The 26,823-nt window shown below is 44.5% G+C and overlaps 1 protein-coding gene across 1 annotated transcript in view; it reads left to right on the top strand.

Annotated features, from left to right (window-relative positions):
* The first annotated feature begins 2,627 nt into the window (after nucleotides 1-2,627).
* Nucleotides 2,628-26,823, top strand: part of LOC108546041 (LIM/homeobox protein Lhx2) — a 225,822-nt gene continuing 201,626 nt past the window's right edge. Inside the window, exon 1 of the mRNA XM_017897959.1 lies at nucleotides 2,628-2,681. The gene's annotated coding sequence lies outside the window, so the exon portion shown is untranslated. The remainder of the gene's footprint in view (nucleotides 2,682-26,823) is intronic.

Below are 26,823 nucleotides of genomic sequence, written 5' to 3'. Positions count from 1 at the left end.
CGTTTACACGGCGCGAAAACTTCGGAATTATTCTCGATTATTCAAATTCGCAACCCTTGCCGCGCTAGGGCCGATTCAAATTTATGCAAAAATCCGGCAACGCGAACCGCCGTTCTTATTAATATGGATCAATTTGACGTACTCCCCGCGTCTGTTCTCGTTCGCGTCTATCCGCGCCATCTTCGTTGTCCTTTTTCTCCCTCTTCTTTTTCGTCTAGAAAAATCGGGACCACCTGACCGGCTGATAGCTTTGCCTCTGTCTGCTCGATCCTTCGGACGTGCGTTATAAGCTGCCCCAATCGTGGCACTGCTGTTGGAAGAACCGTGAACCCTTTACACGAGTACGGCCCTGCGTGTACAGCGAAAAAATTTACGATATTGCGCGACGATACTGCGCGAACAGTATGACACTTGTGATAGGAAGAAAATTTGAAGATTCTATCGGTAAAATTTGAAAACTCAACGATACACGTGTTGTAGATACGAGCTGTGGTGGCGCTAGTGAGTTAAGCGCAAGATGGTCCGAACGTTTACTCGCCACAGGGTTATCTTCGTTGTCCTTTTTCTTTCTCTTCTTTTTCGTCTCTGAAAAATCGGGATCACCTAACCGACTGATAGCTTTGCCTCTGTCTGCTCAATCCTTCAGACGTGCGTTATAAGCTGCTCTAATCGTGACACTAGTTTGCGGGTATTACTACCATTGGAAGAACCGTGAACCCTTTACACGAATACAACTCTGCGTGCACGATGGAAAAACTTACGATACTGCGCGAGCAGTATGACACGCGTGGTAGGCAGAAAATTCGAAGATTCTATCGGTAAAATTAGAAAATTCAATAATATACGTATTAATATGGATCAATTTGACGTACTCCCCGCGTCTGTTCTCGTTCGCGTCTATCCGCGCCATCTTCGTTGTCCTTTTTCTCCCTCTTCTTTTTCGTCTAGAAAAATCGGGACCACCTGACCGGCTGATAGCTTTGCCTCTGTCTGCTCGATCCTTCGGACGTGCGTTATAAGCTGCCCCAATCGTGGCACTGCTGTTGGAAGAACCGTGAACCCTTTACACGAGTACGGCCCTGCGTGTACAGCGAAAAAATTTACGATATTGCGCGACGATACTGCGCGAACAGTATGACACTTGTGATAGGAAGAAAATTTGAAGATTCTATCGGTAAAATTTGAAAACTCAACGATACACGTGTTGTAGATACGAGCTGTGGTGGCGCTAGTGAGTTAAGCGCAAGATGGTCCGAACGTTTACTCGCGACAGGGTTATCTTCGTTGTCCTTTTTCTTCCTCTTCTTTTTCGTCTCTGAAAAATCGGGATCACCTAACCGACTGATAGCTTTGCCTCTATCTGCTCAATCCTTCAGACGTGCGTTATAAGCTGCTCTAATCGTGACACTAGTTTGCGGGTATTACTACCATTGGAAGAACCGTGAACCCTTTACACGAATACAACTCTGCGTGCACGATGGAAAAACTTACGATACTGCGCGAGCAGTATGACACGCGTGGTAGGCAGAAAATTCGAAGATTCTATCGGTAAAATTAGAAAATTCAATAATATACGCGATACACGTATCCTAGATACGGGCCGTGGTGGCGCTAGTGAGTTAAGCGCAAGATGGTCCCGAGACTTACGGAACCGCGCGTTTACTCGCGAAAGGGTTAACGTACCCCGCTCGTTATCGAATTAAGTCAACTTTAATAACCCGATCACCGGTAATAAGAAGCCACGGATGGAACACGCGAGGAACAATGGGATGCACGCGATGATTACAAGTCGGAGATCGGCGGAGAAAGTTACGCGGAGAGAGCGATGAAGGAAAGAGTCTATCCTTTTTTACTTCGTGTTAATTCTTTGCGTTGGAATTTAATTAGCGGTGCCGGGTCGAGCGTGCTTATTCAACTCGCCGCCATTTAAATCTCCTTCTTGCCGTATCGCGTGGAAGACGTTTAAATTTGATTTCCTGGGCAGCCATTTAAACTATGGCGTAATAAAACCGTGCGGATCTTGTTGCCGGGATCGAGGACGCGTAATTATCGTATCATTCTTTCTCCGATGACGCTAGGTATCCGATCTGCAACCAGTATCGCGTCGATTTTGTTGCTTAAACGCGTCCTTTAAATTCAAATTCGTCGCTGCCCCTTTGTCTTCGTCGAAAACGAGAAATTGAAAATGGCGGGGACAGAAATTTATGAAACTGTGCGAAAATATCGGAGAAATGAATATCTCGTGCCCAGTCTCGTGGAATTCTAGAACAGCTCTCGCGGTGCACCGTAATGGCGGCTGAACTTGCGATTAATCGCGACATCGTCTGCAGCTTCGAGGTTTAAATATCGTTAAGAGGATCCGAGGTACAAGGGGCAAAGGTTCTCCGTATCGTAAGTTCGGAAAATTTAAATTCGATCGCGATGCGGCTTGTTACGTGCGCGTTATTCTGTAATTCCACTTTTCGCGAGTTAACCGACGAACTTGCCAGTTCCGCAGAAACTTCCTGCGAACGAGCTGACGAACTTCGGTAACAGAGGGGGCGTTTTATTTCAAAAATCGCTAACGTTTAATTCTTCTTTCAGAAATCATGCGGCCGATGGCCTCGCATCTTCGGGAATCAGTCAAGGACTAGGCGACCTGCCGGATTTCATCGTGGAGGGCAGTCCTCGAAGCGTTAGGGGTGAGTCGAATCTTTCTCTTCTTAAAATTAAACTTTACCGCCAAATTTTCCGCTTAACGCATTGCCGCATAGAAACCTCTAAGACCACGCGTTTTGACATGACAGTGCGTTGTCATCTAAGACCCACAACAAATGGCGCGTGAAAAACGAGAAAACTCGTGAGAAATACGCGATGCTTTAATTACGAATTATCAAACACATTACGTACCGCATAGAAATCTCTAACACAAACGCTAGGGATCGCACGTTTTGACATGACAGTGCGTTGACATCTAAGGCCCACAACAAATGGCGCGTGGAAAACGAGAAAACTCGCGAGCGAGGTACACAGTGCATTAATTTCGAGTAACACAATCGTCGTCTAATTATGAAATATGAAATTCATCCGTATCGAAAATAAAATTGACCGATCCCTGGTCAATTAGGAAACGCAAAATTCTCGTATTTTTGCACATCGCGTATGCTTTCCGCGTGTACGCCGGACTCCGTGAGTTTCGCACCTGTCCGCTTGAAATTCCTGGCTAAATCGAGTCACCGCTCGCGTGTGTGGGGGGTTAGCCGAAACAAATGGAAAAGAAAGAGGCCAGACTGAATACATTTGTCCTGGCGGACAGCGTTGGACGATCGTGGCGGTGCGGGCCGCTCGCTAAGAAACAATCGCACACGGCCCCGCGACGTTCGATGAATAGAATCGGGAAACGGTGGCCGGGAAAAGGAAATATTTGGCGACCGCGTCACGCGTCCTTAGAGATTGGGGGGAGGGCGACGTAGGAAAAGTCGTGGGCGGCGGAATATCGCGGAACCAACGGCGAATTTCGTATTCCCGGATGGTAGGCTAGTCAGCTTCTGACAATACCGTCGGCAGAGTGACGTCGACGTATGTACGCGGCTGTATGTACACCTAACTGTGCCATACCAAATGCCCGCCTGACCCTGTTGCGGCAACGTCTCTCGACCTTTCTGGCGAAAGGATCGAGCTGGACCAGGGTGAGATCAAAAAGTACCTCCCTTACTCACCCTTAACTTCGTCCCCCGTCATTTTTCCTCCATCGACGAATAGTCACCGGTGCAAGACGAGTGCGGGGATAGGGAAAAATAGAAAGAGAGAGTGAGAGTCAGAGAGAAAAAAGAAGGATCGTAGCCCGGACGAGGTCGCATCAAAAATTCGCGTGGAAGACAATGCGAGTTGATTTGGAAAGGCGCGTATCGATAGGCCACGGGGGGTTCGGTCAGCGGAACGTTGCGAGCGTATTGGTCGGAGAGAGAAGGAAGGAGAGAGAGATAGTCGGGAGAGCGAGGGAAAAAAGAACGAACGGTGGAGGCATTTTGTTTCCGATCGTTGCACGAATGAGCCGGCAAATTGGAGTCGAATTTAGCCGGCTTTTGCGAGCCGTTTAAACCTTTCGCTATGCCGCGGCGCGCTCGTAGAGTTTGCTGCACGCAAATGAAGAATTGTCAGCCAAATACGGTTCGAGAGTGGTAAGGGGCGGCGGCAGGGGATGAATGGGGCGTAATGCCGGGTCTACCCTGATTGTTGCCCTCTTCTCTCCCTTCCTCGACCTCTCGAACCCATCGGAATTTCCAGTACGAATTTCCGTCGGTGCCCGCGACGTCACTTCCGTCCCAGGGACAAGCAGAATCGTCTAGCTGCGGCTCGGCGCCGCGATTCGCCCCGCGTCCCACCGATTTTCCACCCTTTCGTTCGTCCTAGGCGCGCGGCCTGTGCTCGTCGAGTTTCTCATATTCCACCGATCGAAATTGGAGAAATCGGCTCGAACCGAGTCCCTTTCGGAAGGTGGACCCCTCTCCCCCGTTTCTTTTTCCTTTCCGGGTTAACGAAGCGTTACGACGGTGACCGCTCGTGCTATTTATTCGATTACACGTGAGAGACGAGCGCGCGGCGATCGGTAGGCAGCGGCCAATGAAATTCCCATAGAATATAGCCCCATGTCTTTCACAGTCCGATGAACCTTGACAATCGGCCCCTCTCTCGGCATTGAAAAGGGAACGCGGTCAATTTCTGGCCAACGATCGCTGACAGCCTGACCGCGCCGTGAATTCGGGCTAAAAACCTCGAAAACGTCGAATAACGCTCTTAAACACCGTGACAAGCTTTCTTCCTCGAGGAGGTTGCGCTCCAGGTGTACCCTGCCCCCGATCCTGGTCCCTGGGAAACCGACCGCGTACGGGCTCGTGAAAATCCTCCATCGAATAACACCCATACGACCTTGCACTCTTAATCCGCGCCGAAAATCCTCGCAACTATACCTCTGTTACTCGACTAACGATGTCGTTTATCCACTATTCGCGTCGTCCTTTAAATTTCTTCAAAGGGGATATAACGATACCCTTGGAACCATAACCGTGTGATTTTAAGAGCCAATAAACGCGATCCAGGAACTATGGAAAATCGTCCGCGGTGGAAATAATTTTTTCCAGCTCCTGCAAACGTAATTCTGGATCGTTACCTACCTCGTCGGATCGATATCGCTAATTTCCAGCTGCAAAGCAGTCGCTAAAGCACCCAGCGATAGCATCGAAGCGTAAGGTCCTTCGAGAGAGCCACTCCGGGGGTTGTTTCGAAGGAGAACTCGCGACAGCGGCGACCAAGCGGGAATAAGCCGACGTTAGCGCGCGCGTTAACGATCGTAAAACGCGAGAATGGCGTGAAACACGAAAAAAAGGCAGCCGTCGCCCAGAGGGGTGGGAATATGTCTGGCCATTCGGCGACGGCTAGGATCACGGTGAAACGCGTCGGGAAACAATGCCGCGATACCACGTGATACGATATTGCGAATGGTTACGCGTGTCATTATCCTGTGGCCGTTATCGAGCACTTTGCGGCGACACCAGAAAGAACGATTCCGCGCCGCGACGCTCCCGTACGTCTGTCGATACACGCCACCTCGTCGTCCGACGCGTATCGTCGTTGGCTCTATCGCGGAGGGGGTTGCGCCGTGGAATTGGGGTAATTCGCGAGGTGGCTGGACGAGTGTCGCGTGTTCGATTCGTTTGAAAGCTGTCGCTGAGGAAATTCGGGTGGTTAGAGTGGTTTCTGCCTGTCACTGTCTTCGAGTTTTCATCTTGCAAAAGGCGTTCTTCGAAATTCCAGATTGACAGTGAATTTACACGACGAGGGAAAAGTTATCGTTGCATTGCGAACTGCGAAGGACTTCAGCGAAGGATTTTATTGATACGAGGATAAGATCAGTGCTACTTCGATTAATTTCCAATTTCCGTATGATTAACCCTTTGCACTCGAGCGGTGAGCTTCGGTCATCAGAAAAGAAGTCATCTCGTTCGGTTGCGGGGCAAGAGGGGTATTCCACTAGTAATACCCACTCTTCTATGACACTCCCAAAACTACTACCTCCAAGTTCGGTAAGGCGATACGTTAACATAGGCGTAAGATATCCGTAAAATTCTTGCATTCGAATAATAGAAGACGCAACTGAAGACCTGGGATTGGAAATACAAAGCAGCGAGTCGGATAAGGAATCAGATGACAATAGCTCGGAAGATTTATAAGATAAAGGAGCACGAAAGTAATAATAATTAACGTCATTTATGAAAATTGATTTAAAATTTAAGATGTATCTTTTATGATAAATTAATTATGTAATTGCATCGTACTAGATAACCGTTTAAAAAATCACACGATACAACATAAATATAAAAATATGCGTGTAGTACAGCACGTTTGCTGCATAATGCAAGGAAAAGTTAATCGAGATGCTAATTAGTAATTAGTAATTGCAAATAATCGTGTGCACGTCAGAAGAATCTGAAGTTAATATGCTTTTGGGACGAGTCTACGCTCTTGCATCTATTTGTTGCGTCTGTCTCGCTTCGTCTCGTTGCTTCGTTCGCTTGCTTTGTCACGTGGTGTTCTATGACCGGGCTAATAGAAAGGGATCAGTCCTGCCAATAAGGGAAGCGCTTTACTCTAATTCTGCCATGACGTTAGAATGGTTGGGTTGGTAGAGATTCGGTCGTACAAGTTTCTCAGATGACTTCTTTTCAGCCGCGCATAGTACTTGCTTGGTCGATGAAGCGCCGTCAGTTGTCCACAACGCTCGAAATGAAATCGATATGTCAATTTCTTCGCATGAAATCTAAACAGCGCGATCGCGCTGCTTGGGACTCAGACGGTTAAAATAAATCTGTCTAGTTATTAAAAGGGAATCGTTTGTTAGACGCGCGGATCTCTGTCCGTGTAGGATTAATCCAGCAATAATTTTGCATTATTATTATTTAACGACGAGATATTCGAACGTGGATCGAGGTAAGTGGCACGGTGTGCCGTCGCGAGTGACAGGGAAAATTACGTATCGTCGAAGCACTGGCAATTGGACCGTTATCGTCGTCACCGCTGAAAGCCTTAACTACCACCTTCCGCGATCGTTATTTCCTAGCACGTGTAAACCGCCTCTTAATTACTTCGCGTACGGTAAATATTGTAAAAGGTAATGCTTCGATCACGAAGGCTCGCTTTTTTCCCCCCGCTTTCCGAGCGTGTTTTATCCGCGACACCCTCCCAGGGCCGTTCCACGGGGGTGTTTCGCTTCGCGCTTTACACCGGCTCTCCTCTTTATTATCGTTATCGTCATCATCGCGACGCGGTTTCAACGTCGGGCCCCGGCGTGTGCGTTGCGTTACTTTTCTATAGCCGTCGTTCAGCGTCGTTGTTACGCTGCTAACTTTCGACACGATTGCGCGTTCCGAACCAGCGATATCTCTAATACGATCTCCCGCCGGCAATTGCCCCGTGATAAAAATAATTTCATACCCGTTTCGCTCTACTTTCGTATCAGTGGAAGACACGGAACTTAGGCTCGTAATGGAGTTCGAATTCATCGCCAACTCGGGGAAACTGTCGCGCGTATCACGGAAGAATTAACCCCTCGGCTTGCCGTTTAATTCCCAGGCGTCATTCATTCGGGGTAAGAAAATGAAATAGCATATATGATTATTTTTCGGCGATATATTAATTTTATCGTGTTATTTTATATCCATTAGTTAGCATTCATTTTGGAAATATTTAATTCTTTTATTTTTAATTTTCCATCGCGACGAGTACGGTATCGTTTTGTACGGCACTGTCCCGTAGTTTCTCTTCGAATTTTATAGGTATAACGCACGTGATATTTTTTAATAGGATAGTTTTCCGATTTATTCGAGGAAAAACCTGAGAAACAGTCTCGTAATGTCGTCTTTCATGACGAATCGTGTCGGAATGGAGGCGAGGGCTGAATTGTGAATGCGAAATAAAGATTCGTCGTGGACCCTGAAATATCGGAGGTGAGAAAAAATGTCATTTCCAAGCGACTTGCGCTGGATCCGACGAAAGGTCCAATTAGAGGCGAGACTATCGCGTGTGAACGTAGTCTAAAGCTGCACGTGCACGACCTATCGACGGGGGAAGCACGGGGTGCGGGTTGGGCGTACTTGAGTATCGTCGCTGGGACTTCGCAAAACAGATTTAGCAGGTGAGGTCGGGGAGCAACGGTGGGGGCCCCGCAAAGAAAGCGTTTAATTAACCCTTTGATCTCGAAAACAGCGTGGCAGCCGCGCACTTAGCTAACGGGCTACATTGATACCGAAGTTCGTTAAGCACTTTAACCTTTACGAGGTTCATTTTCGAATTAATCCGCCCTGTCGATTCCTCGTTCTTTGCCAGCTCTTCGAAAAACACGGAGCTCGCCTGTGTCTTCCGCGTTCCTCGGACACCGTCATCCCGCGAGCAACGAATTCCCTCTCCGGCTTCGCAATTTTCCCGGAGAGTCCTTTGTCCTTGGTTACTTCCCACCTCCTTTCCATCGATCGAGTTTCGTGATTGAGGGTAAATCATAGAGAGCAAATATCGCGACTCGATCTGTGTTAGAATTCGCTTTAGGGATGCTGAAATTCGCGGGCCTCTATTCTTGCAATTTTGCAAAAAGTTGTCTATTTCGCAGGAATTTGATACGCAATATAATATTCCGTAAGTTTCCATGAAGAAATACCATGCAACGGGATCGTCGAAACAGTTTCCAATTCGATCAGAGAGAGAAAATATTCGAGGATAACGCGTATACGGGGTTTTACTACCTTGCAACCACTTCTCGCTTCTGTAGCCTCCGCAGTGCCGTAGCTACGCGTAATCCGAATATCAAGTGTAATCGAGGTAAGATATAACAGTCTACGAAAGAAAAAAAATTCTGTTCTAAAATCTACGATAGATAGGGAATGTTTTAAACTTTGTGCGTAGCTCTTAGCTTGGTATCGTTTCCCAAAGATTGTTCTTAGGGAAACGATACCAATTACCAGGTCTCACCACGTGGAGGTGGCTACGCATCGAGACCCGACATGCGCCCTAGTGGCGCATCCTACTGGCGCTATCTGTATCAAAGGTATCTAATCTAACTTGGAGCGAAAGAAGTTAAAGTGAGAATCTACTGACACTTTATTATATTTCGTGTCTTACAAAGGGGACTTCGATTCGGAATACTACTACTCTATTGTCGCGACACTAAGACATATTATGTCTCATAAAAATAGGGAGTAAAATATAAAACACGCGAGCAAGTTAAAAATCGCGATCGCGCCCGAACGAAGTCGCGATTATTCGAAAGACCGACTAGCCTACGAGACGTACTCTCGCGTACAAGACAACTCCGTGCCTCGGCACCCTCCCGACCGAACCTAGCCCATCCAGCCACCACAGACCCTGCCATGACTTACTCGCGAACGAGAGCGATCGACGAACCAGCGAAACACCCAAAATCAAGCCGAGGGTCCCTAGCGAGGCTCTGTAGCCGGTCACGCAGGCCCCTGCCACATGGGGGAGAAATTAATCATCCCATGGGGTCTGACCGTAGGCCCATATGCAGTGTCACGGCTACAGAGCCCATACCCCGGTCGTGCACGCGCTGGTGCCCAGGACGACTAGGGCCGACAGACCCTCGGATTGACCCAGGTGAGTGCCAGCCCGCCGACCACCCTAGAACCGACGCGTGACAAGGGTGGCAGTGGCGAGGATGAGTGTCGGAACGAATCGTTTGGATGACTTACGAAACACCGAGTTATCGAGTACGCGAGAGTACGTCGCGCAGGCTAGTCAGTACTTAAGAACGATCGCGATTATCGCGAGAACAATTGTGTTCTATTTGGTAAACGAGAGGGACAAGTGGAAAAAGATAGAGAATTTCGATCCAAGTTAGGTAGCTTACCTCTGTACAGATAGCGCGCACATCAAACTTAGTCTAGGCATCTATCTTATGATTACTTAGGTCTACTTACGTCTAAACACACGCATCCCGCATCGTCCATCGATGTCTTACATAAAATTGTGAGGAAACTTGAGAATCTTAAGAATCCTAAAAGCTAAAACAGAATATATTATTGTTAATATAAATCTGAAAGGAAACGGATTAGTAGGAAAGAAGATGAACGAATAGAAACCATGAAGGTTAACCAAGTGGAAAGAGCAAGCCACCGATGAGAGAGAAACAAAACCAACGACGAAACATTCGAATATTATACGAAATATTCGAATGTTCGAATGAAGATGAATAGAAACGAGAAAATAAAATGTTGAAGAAGAAGAAGAATTAAAATCGGAAAAGGAAATAAATAATTAAAAGCTGAAAGAAAAATAGATTAGACCTGAGAAAGAAAATTATTAACAACCCAAAGATGAGAGATGAACAAGCCAACGATGAGATATGAACAAACCAACGATGAAACATTCGAATATTATACGAAATATTCGAATGAAAATATATAGAAACAGAAAATAAAAGCTGTAAAGTGAAAGAATAATTAAAACCTGAAAAAAGAAAAAAGTATTAAAACCTGAAAAAAAAGAAAAATTAATATCTGAAAAGAAAACAAAAATTATTAGTAAATTGTTTAATGGGGTGGGGTGAGGGTGGGGGAGCCAACCCCAACCTCACTTCGAATCCCTACCCCTCGCGCACAACGAAAATTTAGATGTTACACTTCCGAAGTCGAACTGACAAATGAGTTTTGCGGCGTCGCGTCGCTCCTTATATAGCCGTCGATCAGCCGAATCCCCCCACCCCAATCGAAAATTTTCGAACTTTACCGATTCCATTATTTATTATTTTTCCGCTTTAATGGCCAATAATTTATTAATTTTTGCACTTTAATTATAAATATACGTTGCGAGCAATTTGTTAATAACAATATTATTTTGTTATAAACAATCAGTATAATAATTTATAAACTTTTTGCAAATTATGCAAATACATTTTAAGACATGTACGTCGTGAGTTATAGTAATAGCAAATAATTTATAAATTTTATCACTTCTATTGTAAATTCTCGTCGTGAACAATTTGTTATTAACAATATTAATTTGTTATTAACAATCGATGCAATAATTTCGAAAGTTTTTGCAAATTGTTGGAACATTGTAACACAAATACGTTCCAAATTTAAATAGTGACCAATAATTCATTAATTTTTTCATTTTTATTATAAATTTACGCTGTGAACAATTTGCTATTAATAATAAATTTGATAATTCATACATTTTTTCTAAATCATAATTGCATTCGCATGTTCATGGGATAAATTTCTACCATACGTATACGTATGTCAAAATATTTTTATGTTCCCTGCATTTTTGTTTAAAATGAAGTATTACGCGAAAAGGAAAAACGTTAAAAAACCCCCCATCTTAAAAGTTAGAGGGATGTTTATTTTTTAATAACTCTATATTAAAAAGATTTTAGAAAATTACCTATAACTTTGGGATTAGCGTATACACGATAATATATACATGTATATTACCTTAATCGTCCTTAAAATCATCCCTAACAATCGTAAAATAATTAGCATATCTTTATAACCGTACAGAACCCCTAATTTTATAAAATAGCGAAAGGGTTGAGTTCGACGAAAATAAATAGTAGAAATTTCGCTTGGGGAGGTCGATACGTTCTTCTTTACAAGTTTATATATCAAAGCGACCGTGACATTTTGTACTTTTTCGTCCTTCGCGATCGGGGGTGGCAGTAAAAGGGTTACCCTAGCCTTTGAGCGACTTTGAAGCAACTTTGACTAATCGTCGGACCCGGGACGACCTTCTAATTATCCCGAACGACCTTTGAGCGACCTTGAATGACCTTTGGTCGATCTTGCCGGAAAATAGGCAAGGAGCTGCGGATCTTCGTCGATTTCACGGGCAATATTCCTTCGGTAATCATCGTGGAACCGCGTTTGGCCCGTTGATCAGCGAACGGCGAAACGCGTGGCTCCGTCGGGGGCGCGAGGAGGCAGCTAGGGGCGAAGGGGGTGACGAACAAGGCAAGCCCGTCCGCTGGGCCGTAAATAATAAAACTGCGAAGGTAAATATAATTACCTAACTGTGTGTGTAACGTGTTTGTAAGCGGGTGTGCCACAGCGGAACAACAATCGTAAGGTTCTCTTGAAAACGAGCCGCTTTTGAAAGGGCTACGGCCCCCATGCCAGTGGCGCGGCAGCTTGAATTAAGATTTCAGTGGCCCCCGGTGCCCGTAAAGATTGCGCCACTGGCCAATTTAATCTCCGCCGGTCCGCGAACGAGATCCTTTTCACTGGCCCTCCCCCATTTTGTTTTCATCCGGAGATCACAATGCCCCCGCGTAAACATCCGGCTGAATGGGCCACCGATTAATTAACCGGCCCCCTTTCTCGGGGTGTCCTTTACGGTGCGCGCGCGTCTAAGACGAATTCGGATGCCCGACGTGTTGCTACTCCGCTTCAGCTTACTTGCGAAGTTAATTATCTATCTCGCGAATTTAAAGGCGGGTATGTACTCGTCTATGCACTCGCTACGTTGCATAGCTTTGCATTAACGTTAGGGGTACCAAATAGGTCGAAATTTCCGGTCCCAAGATTTTTGCGTGACAGTTGTCGGCAACATCCTGTCAAAGTCTCTTAACCCTTTCGCTACGGCGGCTGCCACCGCGAAGTCTTTCCCGTAGAACGAAGCAACGTGTCAAAGATGGCAACATTACGATAGTGCAATCTTTAGCATTCGGTCTTTCGACGCAAATCTTTGAAGAAAAAAATAAAAGGAAAAACCGAGCATCGCAATAGAGCTTGCAATTCTTTGCGAAGAGAGCTAACCGAAACGATAGCACTTGTCTTAATTTTTATGGCCGGTGACTATAGTCACCCGTAGTAGCGAAAGGGTTAATTTGAATTGCTATGTCAATCCAATTTCAATCTCTTCGGTAAATTTTCCTTTGGCACATCTTACTCGTGGCTTAAACACGGTATTATTAAAATATTTATAAATAATTGCTCGTCCAACTGCCTCCATGAGTTCCATGGAAGGTACACGCGTTGAATCTCGGCCATTTCGAAAGAAATTCAAACGCGCCCTAATCGAACGGACAAACCGCGATCGATTCTCCCCCGACAACCCTTGCCGGAGTTTGACCGAGGAGCAAAAAGACGCCGGGAAATTCCGCATCGACCTGGCTCGTAAAAATGATCCTCTGGCAAATTTGATCGGATAAATGTTCCCAACGATGGTGGTCGCGAGCTACCCTTAACTCGACGCCCTACTCCGTTGGCCCGAGCGTATGGCAGCGTACAATGGTAGCCGAGCGGAACGTAGCTAGGCGAGCATTATGTGTATCTGGCTGCTCCAGAAAGAACGTACGAGCGAGCAGGTAAATTTAGCGGCGAACGTTCGAATGCGCTACTCGTATGCGAGCACTCGCGGTGACTCGAGTGCGCTTCGAGTGTTCGCGTCAGGCACGTAGATAAAATACGTGCTCGGTACACGTACGCGCGGGGGTGCCCTCCAGCCCACCCCCGACCCAGGTAATTGGCCCTCTTGATCGCGTTCGTAGGACCGCTTTTCAATATTCCCTTCCCCGTCCCTCCCCCGTGCCCTGCGCCCCCTTCTGCCCCTATTCCGCCCTTTCTTCTTCCCTCTCCGACCTCTATCTCGCGACGTTTCAGCTATTCGCTGTTCCCTGCTCGACCTCCTCCTGGCCTTTTCGTTTCTATGCGCTTCTTAATTCCGCCGATGGACCTGCAGCGAGCTTGATCGAGTTCCATGGTGGTTTTGCGAGTCTCGTCTTTGGTCCCGTTAGCGTTATTCGTTGGAAAATCCTTCCTCCTCTTTACGAATATTATTCTTTGACTTTTTGACAGCGATTAGACCCCATATCCAGAGTATCAGGGTAAATTTGTCTTGGTGATCTTGTAATTATTATAATTTCGGGTTGTTATGTTCATCATAGTTCGTTCATAGTAAAAGGGGTGAAAGAGGATGTTTTCCTGTGCGGGTTTGAGGGGTCCAGAGGGGGATTTTTAAAAAGCAGACGGCTAGACCCCACGCCAAGTCGGCGGGTTGTTCGGCGGACAGGTCAGTTTGGAATTCGAACAGGCTGCTACCGTAGGAGCAGCTACGGGGCGGGGCAAACGTCAGGCAAATGGAAAGCATCCCTAATTTGAAACTGAGAGGAGAGAGAGCAAACTAGTGGCGAAACCCGGCTCGCCGCTCTTACGGTGCCGATTTTTCAGCGGCGGAGTTGACACGCGGATTTCGCCTTCGATGCCGCATAATTTCGTTGCTGGCTGCGATTCCTCTCGTCCGAAATTACGCGCGGAAATATCCTTTTTTCACGCTTGTTGCCCCGTGCTCCGGCTACCTTTGAGTCCCCGCTTAGCTGACACCCCTTTGATCATTCGGCCTTTTGCCATATCACGCGATGCTAATCTTGGCAATCGGTGACTAGCATCTCGCAGAAATAATTTGCTAGAATTAGATGAAAAAGATCCCAGTTTGTCTAATCGATTCTTCTGTTGTTGATCACTGCGTTCAGATTTAATTCCAACGCGTGCATAATTAACCTATTTCACTCAGGTTTTGATACTTTGGTGTTTGAAGAATTGGAATTATCTGTCTTGTAAGAATTCAAAATTGCTCCTGTATGTATTAAAAGACAAAGTTATACATTGTCACTTTTGTCTTAAAGCGGCTCCGACATTTGGGACCGATGTAAAACAGTTGAGGGCTGTAATGGACCCAGCGTTAGCCTTATTTGACACCCAGTGGTCATTTAAGCCTTATTTTTGCATCGCAATTGCACAAACTTTATTTTCTATCATGGTTCCAGACATCGGACTATAATTGTGTCATAATTCCTTATTTTTCTATCTTTAACGTATTAAACGCCACGCCGGTTTTACGTGTGCCGTTCCATTCACGTCACAGTTAGCTGTCATGCGGGCCCTTCCGGGTCGTACGGACCTGCGAGGTCTGAATGGAAAGTCCAAGTACCTAGGAACCGACGTGACGTTTAACGTGTCAATTAAAATTACCATTTTACAGAATGTGAGTGCATTGCGTTCCTTAACCTTTGAATCTGCAACAGTGTGTCAAAGCAATGTCTCTCTTCGGTGTCACGCTATAGTCGAATGTAATCGAGGAAAGTTGCCGTAAGAATTACTCAACTACGATCTATAGTTTCCATTTCGCTGTCATAAATACGCTTGAGGTGTCAGAAAAAGGCAAAGACGACTTCGATTATGACAAATCTTTTCATCACCTACGACCACCCCATTATGTCCCGCTCTATTACCTGTATCGTGGAAACAAATTAACCCCGCGATTCGAGTTTCCGACGAGAGTCCTGATCGCTGGCGTCACACGATCATCAACCTTCCAACCACGTAGACAGTGAAACGGAAGGTAACAAAGTAAGCAACGTGTTCTCGCGGAAAGTAGCTTAGCGGATCGTTAGGAGGCGCTAGCGCAGCGTTCATCGACGCGACCAGAATGCAAATAAGGAAAAAATACGATCTTCCGCGTATCGAAACTCGTTCCCGATGAGAGAGAGGTTAGGGGGGTGGGAGGTGGTCCGGGCAGTTCCTTTTGGACGTTTGAAAAATATTTAACACCCCGTGACGCGGATCCACACCGACGGGCCGCACACACCGCGGATATGACCGTTGTAAATTTGCCGCGGAAACCTCTGATTTTTAGTGGCAATGATTTTACAGGGATATGACACCCGCCTACGCGACGCTACCATGTAAGGTGCGTGTATTTTGGCGATTTTTACGAGGCGAGTTTACGAGGCTCGCGCGCCCTCCGCGGCTTTCGTAATGATCTTCGGAAGTTTGCGGGAAAAAAGGCCCGACCAATGGAGTCGGTCATCGGACACCGATCTCTCAGTGACTCCTGAATGGCTCGCGCTTTGACAGTGATCAGAGGATATTTGGATGATTTTCTCGATCATCGTCTAGTCTTTTAAATTGAACAGAAGTGCTTGCTTGCTTAGGCGTTGTCTAATTAGTCTTCCATAATTGTAAAGAGAAATTTGAGAAATTTCTGCACAATTTCTGAATGGTTCGCGCTTTGACAGTGATCAGAGGGTACTTGGATGATTCTCTGGATCACTGTTTAGCCTTTTAACATTAACTTGAGAATTTGCTTCCCTAGGCTTTGTCTAATTAATCTCCCGTGATTGTAAAGAAAAATTTGAGAAATTTCTGCACGATTTCTGAATGGTTCGCGCTTTGACAGTGATCAGAGGGTACTTGGATGATTCTCTGGATCACTGTCTAGCCTTTTAACTTTAACTTGAGAATTTGCTTCCCTAAGCTTTGTCTAATTAATCTGCCGTGATTGTAAAGAAAAATTTGAGAAATTTCTGCACGATTTCTGAATGGTTCGCGCTTTGACAGTGATCAGAGAGTATTTGGATAATTCTCTAATCGAAAGAGTTTGCTTCCCTAGGCGTTGTCTTATTAATCTCCTGTGATTGTTAAGAAAGATCTTCAAAGTCTGAGAAAAACTAATTATTCATTTCGATTATGTGAAATTATGCTTGTAAAAAACACCGAAATTCCAAACTTTATATCAATATCATTATGCAAAGTATTATAGCTGTTCTTTGACGAGTATGCAAACAGTTAAAGAGATAATTGCAAATTCCATCAAACAGTATGGTAAGAGATACACAGTAACGACAAAAATGGCGAGTATAAGTAGCCCTGGCAGTTAAATTTAACTCGTTAAATTTTCCACCGACGAATCAACTCGTCAGCGCAGGTTAAAGAGTTAATAAAGATCATCGTATTTCATCCAGTTCCATTTATAGCAGCGAATCAGCGCAGCGGTCTTGGGCGCATAAATCAGCGTGCCGTGTATATACAAAAGGTCCGTAGCCGATATCAACTACTTTTAAATATACTGCCACGAAGCCCAGTGAAAGTATCCTCGCAAGCCCAATCGAAAGGAACTATCTCCTCCGGGGAAGAACCGGCAGCGATCTCGGGCTAAACTCGAGCCAGCCAAAGTACCCAGGGTACCGTCCGAGAACTTGTGCCTCTACGAAGGACAATCGAGTGGTTCGAGGCCGGGAATTTTATCCTTATTGGATTACGAAGAAACAATCCTAAGTCGTCCTAACGAGTGCTCGGCCGCGCGGGATATCGTTCAGGGTTGCGATAGATATCCTAATGCCTGCTGACAAGCGTGCCTGTCCTTAGCCGGTCGGCACCTTTTCGAGCTATCCGCTGCAATTATCCGAAACCACGGCGAGCCACGGCCTCTCGTTGCCTTTTTTCCCTGCAGCCCACCCTAGCCAGTTCCACGCTTGTCCCCGCTTCGCCACGCCGCCATCCTTTCCAGGGATTCGCCTATTGTCTGCGCCGGGGTTCCTTCGCTCCGCTGTTTTCCTGCCGGGTGATGCGAGCCCAGATAAAAGTTTTGACAAGATTGCGGTCCCCGGGACCTGGTGAACCGGCAACGAGGAGCTGGTAATGAGAGTTAGCGGACCCGTCGCCTTCCCGGCCGTTTTGTTTGCCGATACCTGGCTTATCTCGCTGATTAGATAGGCGCAACCAGGAATTTTAACGATGTGTGCACTGATACCACGCACCGCGAGATGCCTGTGCACGTTGCACGGTTTACACTCGTGGAATCGTGTCAGAAGTGTCAACAGTGTGGTTTCTTTACAGTCTCGGACTCCTTCCTTTTGCTGACGATTTTTCTAGCGGTATCTCTTTTGGGAATAGTTGCGGTATCTCTGTTTGGACCTGAAGGTACTCGTCACGTAACGACTCTGACGAGGAAAGTGCAACTCCTTTGGGTCATTGATTTAGTCGAAAATTTGCAGGTTTGTAGATTTAGTCATCTGGGTCAAGAAAATATATTATAAGGGACACTTCTCGATAGTTTTCGAGATATTTATGATTAGAGTTTTATTATTGCCTTAATTACGGATTTGCTTATCAAGTGCCGAAAATTCCTACGCTGGCGGCAATTTTCGGATGGTCGTGGATGGTTCATAGGAACCGAAATCTAACGAAAGTGAGGTAGCTTTGATTGACTATCTTGACAGCGACTTGGTCCCACGGTTTACTCAAAACTGCTCTGTCTGCAAAGAGTTGAACTCATCTTTTCAACAATGGGCAATGTTCGTATCCGAATTAGGAAATAAGTGGAGGTAATGAAAGTAGGTAGCTTCGAATGACTGTCTTGACAGCGACTTGACCTCACTCTCTTCTTTAGTCAAAAAATCGTCGAGTGCAAACAGTTAACTGGTGCATTATTTTATCTCCTTATTGCTAGCGTCGCTGTGAACGAAAATCGCGTTTAAGTAGACATGTAACGAAAGTAGGTAGCTTCGAATGACTGTCTTGACAGCGACTTGACCTCACTCTCTTCTTTAGTCAAAAAATCGTCGAGTGCAAACAGTTAACTGGTGCATTATTTTATCTCCTTATTGCTAGCGTCGCTGTGAACGAAAATCGCGTTTAAGTAGACATGTAACGAAAGTAGGGAGCTTCGAATGACTATCTTGACAGCGACTTGGGCCCACGCTACGGTTTACTCAAAACTGCTCTGCCTGCAAAGAGTTAAACTCATCTTTTCAACAATGGGCAATGTTCGTATCCGAATTAGGAAATAAGTGGAGGTAATGAAAGTAGGTAGCTTCGAATGACTGTCTTGACAGCGACTTGACCTCACTCTCTTCTTTAGTCAAAAAATCGTCGAGTGCAAACAGTTAACTGGTGCATTATTTTATCTCCTTATTGCTAGCGTCGCTGTGAACGAAAATCGCGTTTAAGTAGACATGTAACGAAAGTAGGGAGCTTCGAATGACTATCTTGACAGCGACTTGGGCCCACGCTACGGTTTACTCAAAACTGCTCTGCCTGCAAAGAGTTAAACTCATCTTTTCAACAATGGGCAATGTTCGTATCCGAATTAGGAAATAAGTGGAGGTAATGAAAGTAGGTAGCTTCGAATGACTGTCTTGACAGCGACTTGACCTCACTCTCTTCTTTAGTCAAAAAATCGTCGAGTGCAAACAGTTAACTGGTGCATTATTTTATCTCCTTATTGCTAGCGTCGCTGTGAACGAAAATCGCGTTTAAGTAGACATGTAACGAAAGTAGGGAGCTTCGAATGACTATCTTGACAGCGACTTGGGCCCACGCTACGGTTTACTCAAAACTGCTCTGCCTGCAAAGAGTTAAACTCATCTTTTCAACAATGGGCAATGTTCGTATCCGAATTAGGAAATAAGTGGAGGTAATGAAAGTAGGTAGCTTCGAATGACTGTCTTGACAGCGACTTGACCTCACTCTCTTCTTTAGTCAAAAAATCGTCGAGTGCAAACAGTTAACTGGTGCATTATTTTATCTCCTTATTGCTAGCGTCGCTGTGAACGAAAATCGCGTTTAAGTAGACATGTAACGAAAGTAGGGAGCTTCGAATGACTATCTTGACAGCGACTTGGGCCCACGCTACGGTTTACTCAAAACTGCTCTGCCTGCAAAGAGTTAAACTCATCTTTTCAACAATGGGCAATGTTCGTATCCGAATTAGGAAATAAGTGGAGGTAATGAAAGTAGGTAGCTTCGAATGACTGTCTTGACAGCGACTTGACCTCACTCTCTTCTTTAGTCAAAAAATCGTCGAGTGCAAACAGTTAACTGGTGCATTATTTTATCTCCTTATTGCTAGCGTCGCTGTGAACGAAAATCGCGTTTAAGTAGACATGTAACGAAAGTAGGGAGCTTCGAATGACTATCTTGACAGCGACTTGGGCCCACGCTACGGTTTACTCAAAACTGCTCTGCCTGCAAAGAGTTAAACTCATCTTTTCAACAATGGGCAATGTTCGTATCCGAATTAGGAAATAAGTGGAGGTAATGAAAGTAGGTAGCTTCGAATGACTGTCTTGACAGCGACTTGACCTCACTCTCTTCTTTAGTCAAAAAATCGTCGAGTGCAAACAGTTAACTGGTGCATTATTTTATCTCCTTATTGCTAGCGTCGCTGTGAACGAAAATCGCGTTTAAGTAGACATGTAACGAAAGTAGGGAGCTTCGAATGACTATCTTGACAGCGACTTGGGCCCACGCTACGGTTTACTCAAAACTGCTCTGCCTGCAAAGAGTTAAACTCATCTTTTCAACAATGGGCAATGTTCGTATCCGAATTAGGAAATAAGTGGAGGTAATGAAAGTAGGTAGCTTCGAATGACTGTCTTGACAGCGACTTGACCTCACTCTCTTCTTTAGTCAAAAAATCGTCGAGTGCAAACAGTTAACTGGTGCATTATTTTATCTCCTTATTGCTAGCGTCGCTGTGAACGAAAATCGCGTTTAAGTAGACATGTAACGAAAGTAGGTAGCTCCGAATGACAATCTTGACAGCGACTTGGTCCCACGCTACGGTTTACTCAAAACTGCTCTGTCTGCAAAGAGTTAAACTCATCTTTTCAACAATGGGCAATGTTCATATTCGAATTAGGAAATAAGTGGAGGTAATGAAAGTAGGTAGCTTCGAATGACTGTCTTGACAGCGACTTGGCCTCACGCTCTTTTTTAGTCAAAAAATCGTCTAGTGCAAACAGTTAACTGGTGCATTGTTCTATCTCCTTATTGCTAGCGTCGCTGTGAACGAAAATCGCGTTTAAGTAGAAATGTAACGAAAGTAGGTAGCTCCGAATGACTATCTTGACAGCGACTTGGCCCGACGCTACGGTTTACTCAAAACCTCTCCGTCTGCAAAGGGTTAACGAACGAGACGCGTGTCTCGCAAGGCAAACGAAGGATCCTCATCTTCGTAATTCTGCATACTGCACATGTGCGTGTGGAAAAAGGGTAAAGGAAAATCGGTGGCGAGGATTTACAGTGCGCCTAGCGAATAATAGAGACGTGTATGGAACAAACGGCGCTCGCGCGCGGCGCCTACGGACGAATCGCGACAATGGCGTAGCCCGAGTTCCTACGGTATGCAAATTGAAAACGCATTCGAATAAGTTGCCGCATCGATACGCGCGGCGCGTGATCGGCCTGGTGGCGCGCGTGCAATACGCGCGGCACCGGCGTCACTTTAAAAGTTAAGGATCAATCAGTCGCGGCCATTGTTTCGTGGCATTGTGCGACGAGCGCCGACTTGTTTATGGTCCCGAAACGATAGCGTGGAGAAACGATAATAATAATAGACGGGTGCACAGGGGAGAATGCAACAATGAAGCGCGCGGAGCTCGATCGCAATGGTGATTCTACGACGAACGAGTTCGAAGCCGCGAGTTGGCGATAGAGTGAAAAAAAAAAAAAATGAGAGTGAGAGAGAGAGAGAGAGAAGGGAAAAAAGAACGAACGGGAGTGGGAGTGGAAGGGTGAGAGAAAGAGAGAAAAGCCAGCGTGAAATATCCTTCCGCGCGAAATTAGAATTTCGACGAACGACGACGCGCGGGAAAATACGGGAAGCTGCCTGGCTTTTGTACCGAGTGCTCTATAGTCGTAAAACATATTCGAATTTTTCGCACGCGCTTTCGACCTGCTACACTTTTTCCTTCCTTTCTCTCACGACGGTATCCCATCCGCGCAACGCTGATGTTTTAAGGGGTAGTTTCGTGTTGGATTCATATGGTATCGGGGTGTAATGTTCGATTCGATCATTTTTATTTACCCTTGTCTCGCATTCGTTGGCTAGAAATTATTTTTAAACATCTTGGAACTCGCGAGACGATGCCAGGGTTGATTCCGTGAAATCCATCCGTATACTCGTTTTCACCCCTGAACTTTTGCAGCGACTGTGATTCGAGAACAGTTTTATTTTCAGCAAACTGGATATTCCAAACATCTTACGGTATTATCGGTGTAACTAACGATAAAAATTTATTTGCATCGTATCGTGTCAATTGGCACTAGATTTACGGAACCCGTCAATTTGACGGAAGGGTTGCTCCAATCATACGATGGTAACAGATTTAGTTAACTTATATTAACCCTTTGCACTCGAGGATTTTTTGGCTAGAGAAGAGTAAAAAATCAAAGATTCTATACTAAAAAACTGACCATACTTTTTTCAGCAGTAAATAAAGAATTGTATAATAATAGAATTGTAGAATTATTTGATTTCGCTACTTTGCACACTGTTACATTACATTAAATTTGATATAGTAATTAATATCTATCTTCCAAATTGTATGAAATGGTGACTGAAGCTCACCCCTCGGGTTAAGACTGTTAATATAATATATAATTGCTTTTAAATTAAACTAATCGTTAAGAAACAAGGCACGTGGTTTCCTTTACCTGTCAATTTGACAGGGGTCCATAGAAATAGGTATACAGATAGCCTCCGTAAACCTAGTGTTAAATAAATACCTCTTCAAGTACGTCTAAAATGAAACGCGTGAAATAATAGGAAATTATTAGGAAAGAAAATTAAAAGGTCAGCTGTGGGGAAAGTTAACCCTTTGCACTCGAGAGGCACCCTTCATTCGCCATTTAATCAAATTTTGAAGTTCGATATTAATTAATATGTTGAAACCCGGATTTCGATATACAATACAGGTTCTAGCAACAATGCTACGTTGACAAAATACAAGTCGGCGGAGAGGTGAAAACTAAAACTGGAACTGAAACTGCAACTGGATTGAAAACTGACCTTTCGCAAATTTTGTGGGTGCTTATATAATGTTAGTTTTTGGTGGGGTGAAGATAACCATTGGCCCTTAGTGAAAGTAGGAATGAGTCTATTGTCTTTGGGCTCTGAAAGTGGTCTGCGTTTATCAGCCAGCCTCTTCTAGTGGCTAAGGGCTAACGAATCGTTAGTCATCCAATAAATATATCAAATTTAAGATAATGTAACAGTCAGCGAGGTATCGAAATTAAATAATTCTACGCGTTAATTATTATACGATTTCTTATTTACTGCTCAAACAATATCATCAGCACTCGAGAGGTGAGCTTCAGTCACCATTTCACAAAATTTGGCAGATCGATATTAATTAATATATCAAATTTAATGTAATGTAACAGTGTGCGAGGTATCGAAATCAAATAATTTTACAATTATATTATTAGACAATTCTTTATTTACTGCTCGAAAAAGTATCGTCAATTTTGTATTAGAGAATCTTTGAATTTCTACTCTTCTGCAGCCAAGAAATCGTCGAGTGCAAAGGGTTAATAGCACAAAATTTTTCAACTCGTACCCTTCTTTAGTCAAAATAAATCGTCGAGCGCAAAGGGTTAAACAAGTATTTCTCGGTACGAGTTACAGAGTCGTCCAAAGTCCAAACCCTACGTATCTAATGCTAATTAGTAACCACCGCGATCACGCCATTACGCCATTGGATAACGAAAATTACGTGCAGTTTACAATTTGACGGAATGAAAGACGAAGCACCTCGCGATTCTCCCTTTTTCCCCGTAAACACCGTGCAATGGTGTAACAGAGAGCGAACCTCTGGCAGCTCTGGCAAACATTTTCCGCCTATAGAAAATTTACGCAACGTCGCCTTCGATCGACCGCCTTATCCAGAGATACAATTACTCCGCAGCCGGGGGAACCCCTAATTATTTCGAGCGATGTAAATTGGAACGTCGGGAGTTGCGCGGTATCCGGCTCGTCGTTGACCCGAAAGCAGGCACGCCGATGTTTTAATCATTTCAGACGCGAGCGAAATAATTCATTCGCGTTTGCTATTTACCGCGTTAATTATTAAAAGTGCATTATGACGGTGTGCCGTCGCGCAGCCCCTGACGCGCGCACGTCCGCCGGAATAAGTAGATCGCAATTAATGAAGTAATTAATCATGGGATAATTGAACGAATTAAAGCCGGATAAACGAGTCGCGAGCACTTGCACGCGCACCGCGGCGCCGTAATTTCAATCGCGTTTCTTCTTTGTTTACCCCCGAGCGAAATAAGCGACGCGAAGTGTGGCCTCGGATCGCCGGAGATATACGATTGGTCGCTGATTCGCGAATCGTGTAACGTCGACAATAGGGGTAGCGGGTAATTTATTTCCCGATTTATTAAATTCTCCCATTTATTTGTTTATTTATTCCATTTTATTTTCATGCCCCTCGGTAGGTAATACGATAAAATAGTAAAAAATAGACGACGAGCAGCGAGAGTGATATCCGGGGTGTTACAGGATACATTCGCGAATCATTTTTTTACGCGATAAACCGTTCGAATTTATCGGATTGCAGGATAAATTATTAATTACATGGAGAATAAATTCGAGAAATATCGAATAAATCCGTATATATTGTAAATTCTTGACCACCTAAAGGGTGTATTAACTCTTTGCGGCACAGGATTTCGGATAATAAAATAGACCCATGTTTGTGGTAAAGGATCGGGATTTATAAAAATTTAACGTTAAACTCTGATTTCATTTTATTCTGTACAAATGCGCGGAGGTTTGAGTCTTGTGCGATGCGTGATGGAGACGGTAAATTGTCGAAAGAGAGTGTGTTCCCTGGAACCCTTCGGTGAGATTCTTATAGGCCCTATGACGACCCATTGCGTCACTTGGTCCTGTTTCGAAAATTGATAATCTTGATGATTTCTCGCAGCAAACATGGATCCCGATGCAGGGTGACGCCATTCAAATAAAGACTCCTCTCACACGTTGCATAGAAATTTTATTGCATTTTGAATGTGAAGAAAAATATACACGCTAGTTTCTTTTCTATAATATTTATTATATATGTTGAAAATAAGATACGTCTTAACGTATCGAATATACAAAAATTAATCTGTCAGGAGAAATAGATGTATCTTTAAACTATGCGTCGAAGAGGTTCCGGGAACGCGTGAAGTGTCTATTTCTCACGTTAGATAAAATTTAGGAGACCAGGACGAGCTGCAATCGTATACCCTTTCTCTTCACTTCAGTTTTGACTCTCTACGCAGAACAGTCGGAATACTTGAGATATAGCTTCCTTAGGAGAGAATAAAGATAATTATAAAATGCAGATAGTTATTTCTTCTTTATATATATTCTATTGTGAAAGTGGAGAATAAGAAGGGTGAAATGGAAGAAGAAAATAGTTAGGATGGGCAGGACTTAACACTATAACTACCAACCCATTCATAATGACTGGTCCCAGAATTTTCCTTTTTGCAATCACCGAACACACACACCTGCTTTAAGAATAAAATTGGTATCAACTCGTATTAAGAAAGAGCTGTAATCGATATATTCACTCATATTCATCGTACCGCTGAAATTACTATAATCTGTGCACGTTATAGTTAGGTACCCATTAAAGATTGGTAGTTCTAGTGTTAATAAAAAAAAATTACAAAATGGAGCCAAGGAAATGGCGGCAATATGAGATAGTTCCTTTAGATTAGGCAATTAGAGCATAAGATAAGCGTTAAATAAGATTAGGATAGAGGTTAGGATAATAAATATAGTGTAGCGTAGGAAAGAGAAGAGGGCTGAGTGAGAGAAGTGAGTGTGCGAGGTTAAGAAACAAGCAATGTAAACCAAGTCCACTTTTCTTGGTCGAAAAAATAAAGATCTATCTATCTGTATTCTATTGTAATTTCAAAAAATAATTAGAATCACACACACTCTTCTCGTAGTCGTACTCCCTCTGCACGTGGCCGCACACTCACGTCATATTACTTTTTCTGATCTTCTTTTTTTCCACTCTCACTACCCTCTCCACATGCAGACGCCGTCACCTTATAGAATTCAGAGGTACTCTTAACAAAATGAAACAAAATTGTTACAGAACTAATTTTTATAAAAATGAACTTACTTTTACGATTTTTCATATAAAACCGGGAAAAAGAGATTGTCGCGATAAAGCTTCCACATGGAATAATCGATGAACCTGTACTGGCATGTTGAATATTGCCAATAACATTTGTTGAAAGTATTATCAATTGACTTATTATGCAGCTATTGCGATATTTCGAGGTGGGACTAAAATTGTCCCACCATGCATTACAGTGCATCAGAAAGGTGGGGGGGTACTTTTAACCCCAGCGTGCCCCAAAGAGTAAAAATTGACCAACCCTGTGACACGCAAATTATCGTCAGAATTATCGATGACTTTATATAGATCCTTGTCTTTTCGAATAGAGGGAGGCAGGAAGGAGACGTAGAGTCTCCTTTGTACTATTTTAAAAGCAGCCCAAAGCGTCTTAGAAATTAACGGCTTGAACTGGAAACTCTTCCCAAACAACGTAGAGCAAGGAATGTTCGTTTGAGCTTTTAGCACCTGAACGCGAAAAGAAACCAATATTCCATTTCCACTTTGTAGAATCCACGGCACGATACGATTAAACAAGGAATTCGTGGATGGACGAGGAACGACTGCAAAGTGGAAGCAAATCGTGGTCTAACGTTAAGACAAACAGATGTAACACGAACCTCTGAACCTAACCGGTCATCAGGGATAAGCTTTCCATCCACGTTGCTCGGTTTCTCCTAACATACCATACCCACTGGCCCCGATCAGCAATGATGACGATGAAAGTCACCGGCTCTTCATCGCAGCTCGATTAATCGGCCGAGCCTGCTCGATCTCGATCGCGAGGTTCGATCAGCCGATCGTAATCGAGCGAGTACGATAGATTTTAATTAAATGCTCGGTCGTTTTCATCTCCGATCGAAGAAACGATACGCGCCGTGCTGTTCGAAGCCAGCCGCGAAACGTATCCAGGATCGTTATGCAAATGACTATTTTGCGGGCCTCTGGTGAAGAAAGACTGGCTGACAGCGATTAAAATTAGACCCTAACGAACGAGCGCGAGTCGCACCGCGAGGGGGCAGGCAGCCCTCTTCCTGCGCGCGTGGAAGAGGAATCTTTTCGAGACGGAATTTCCTTCGTTATTATTT

The sequence above is a fragment of the Eufriesea mexicana genome, unplaced genomic scaffold, assembly GCF_001483705.2.
Source record: "Eufriesea mexicana isolate 0111107269 unplaced genomic scaffold, ASM148370v2 scaffold596, whole genome shotgun sequence".
NCBI classification, from domain to species: domain Eukaryota; kingdom Metazoa; phylum Arthropoda; class Insecta; order Hymenoptera; family Apidae; genus Eufriesea; species Eufriesea mexicana.
This window is presented reverse-complemented; position numbering and strand designations above follow the sequence as displayed.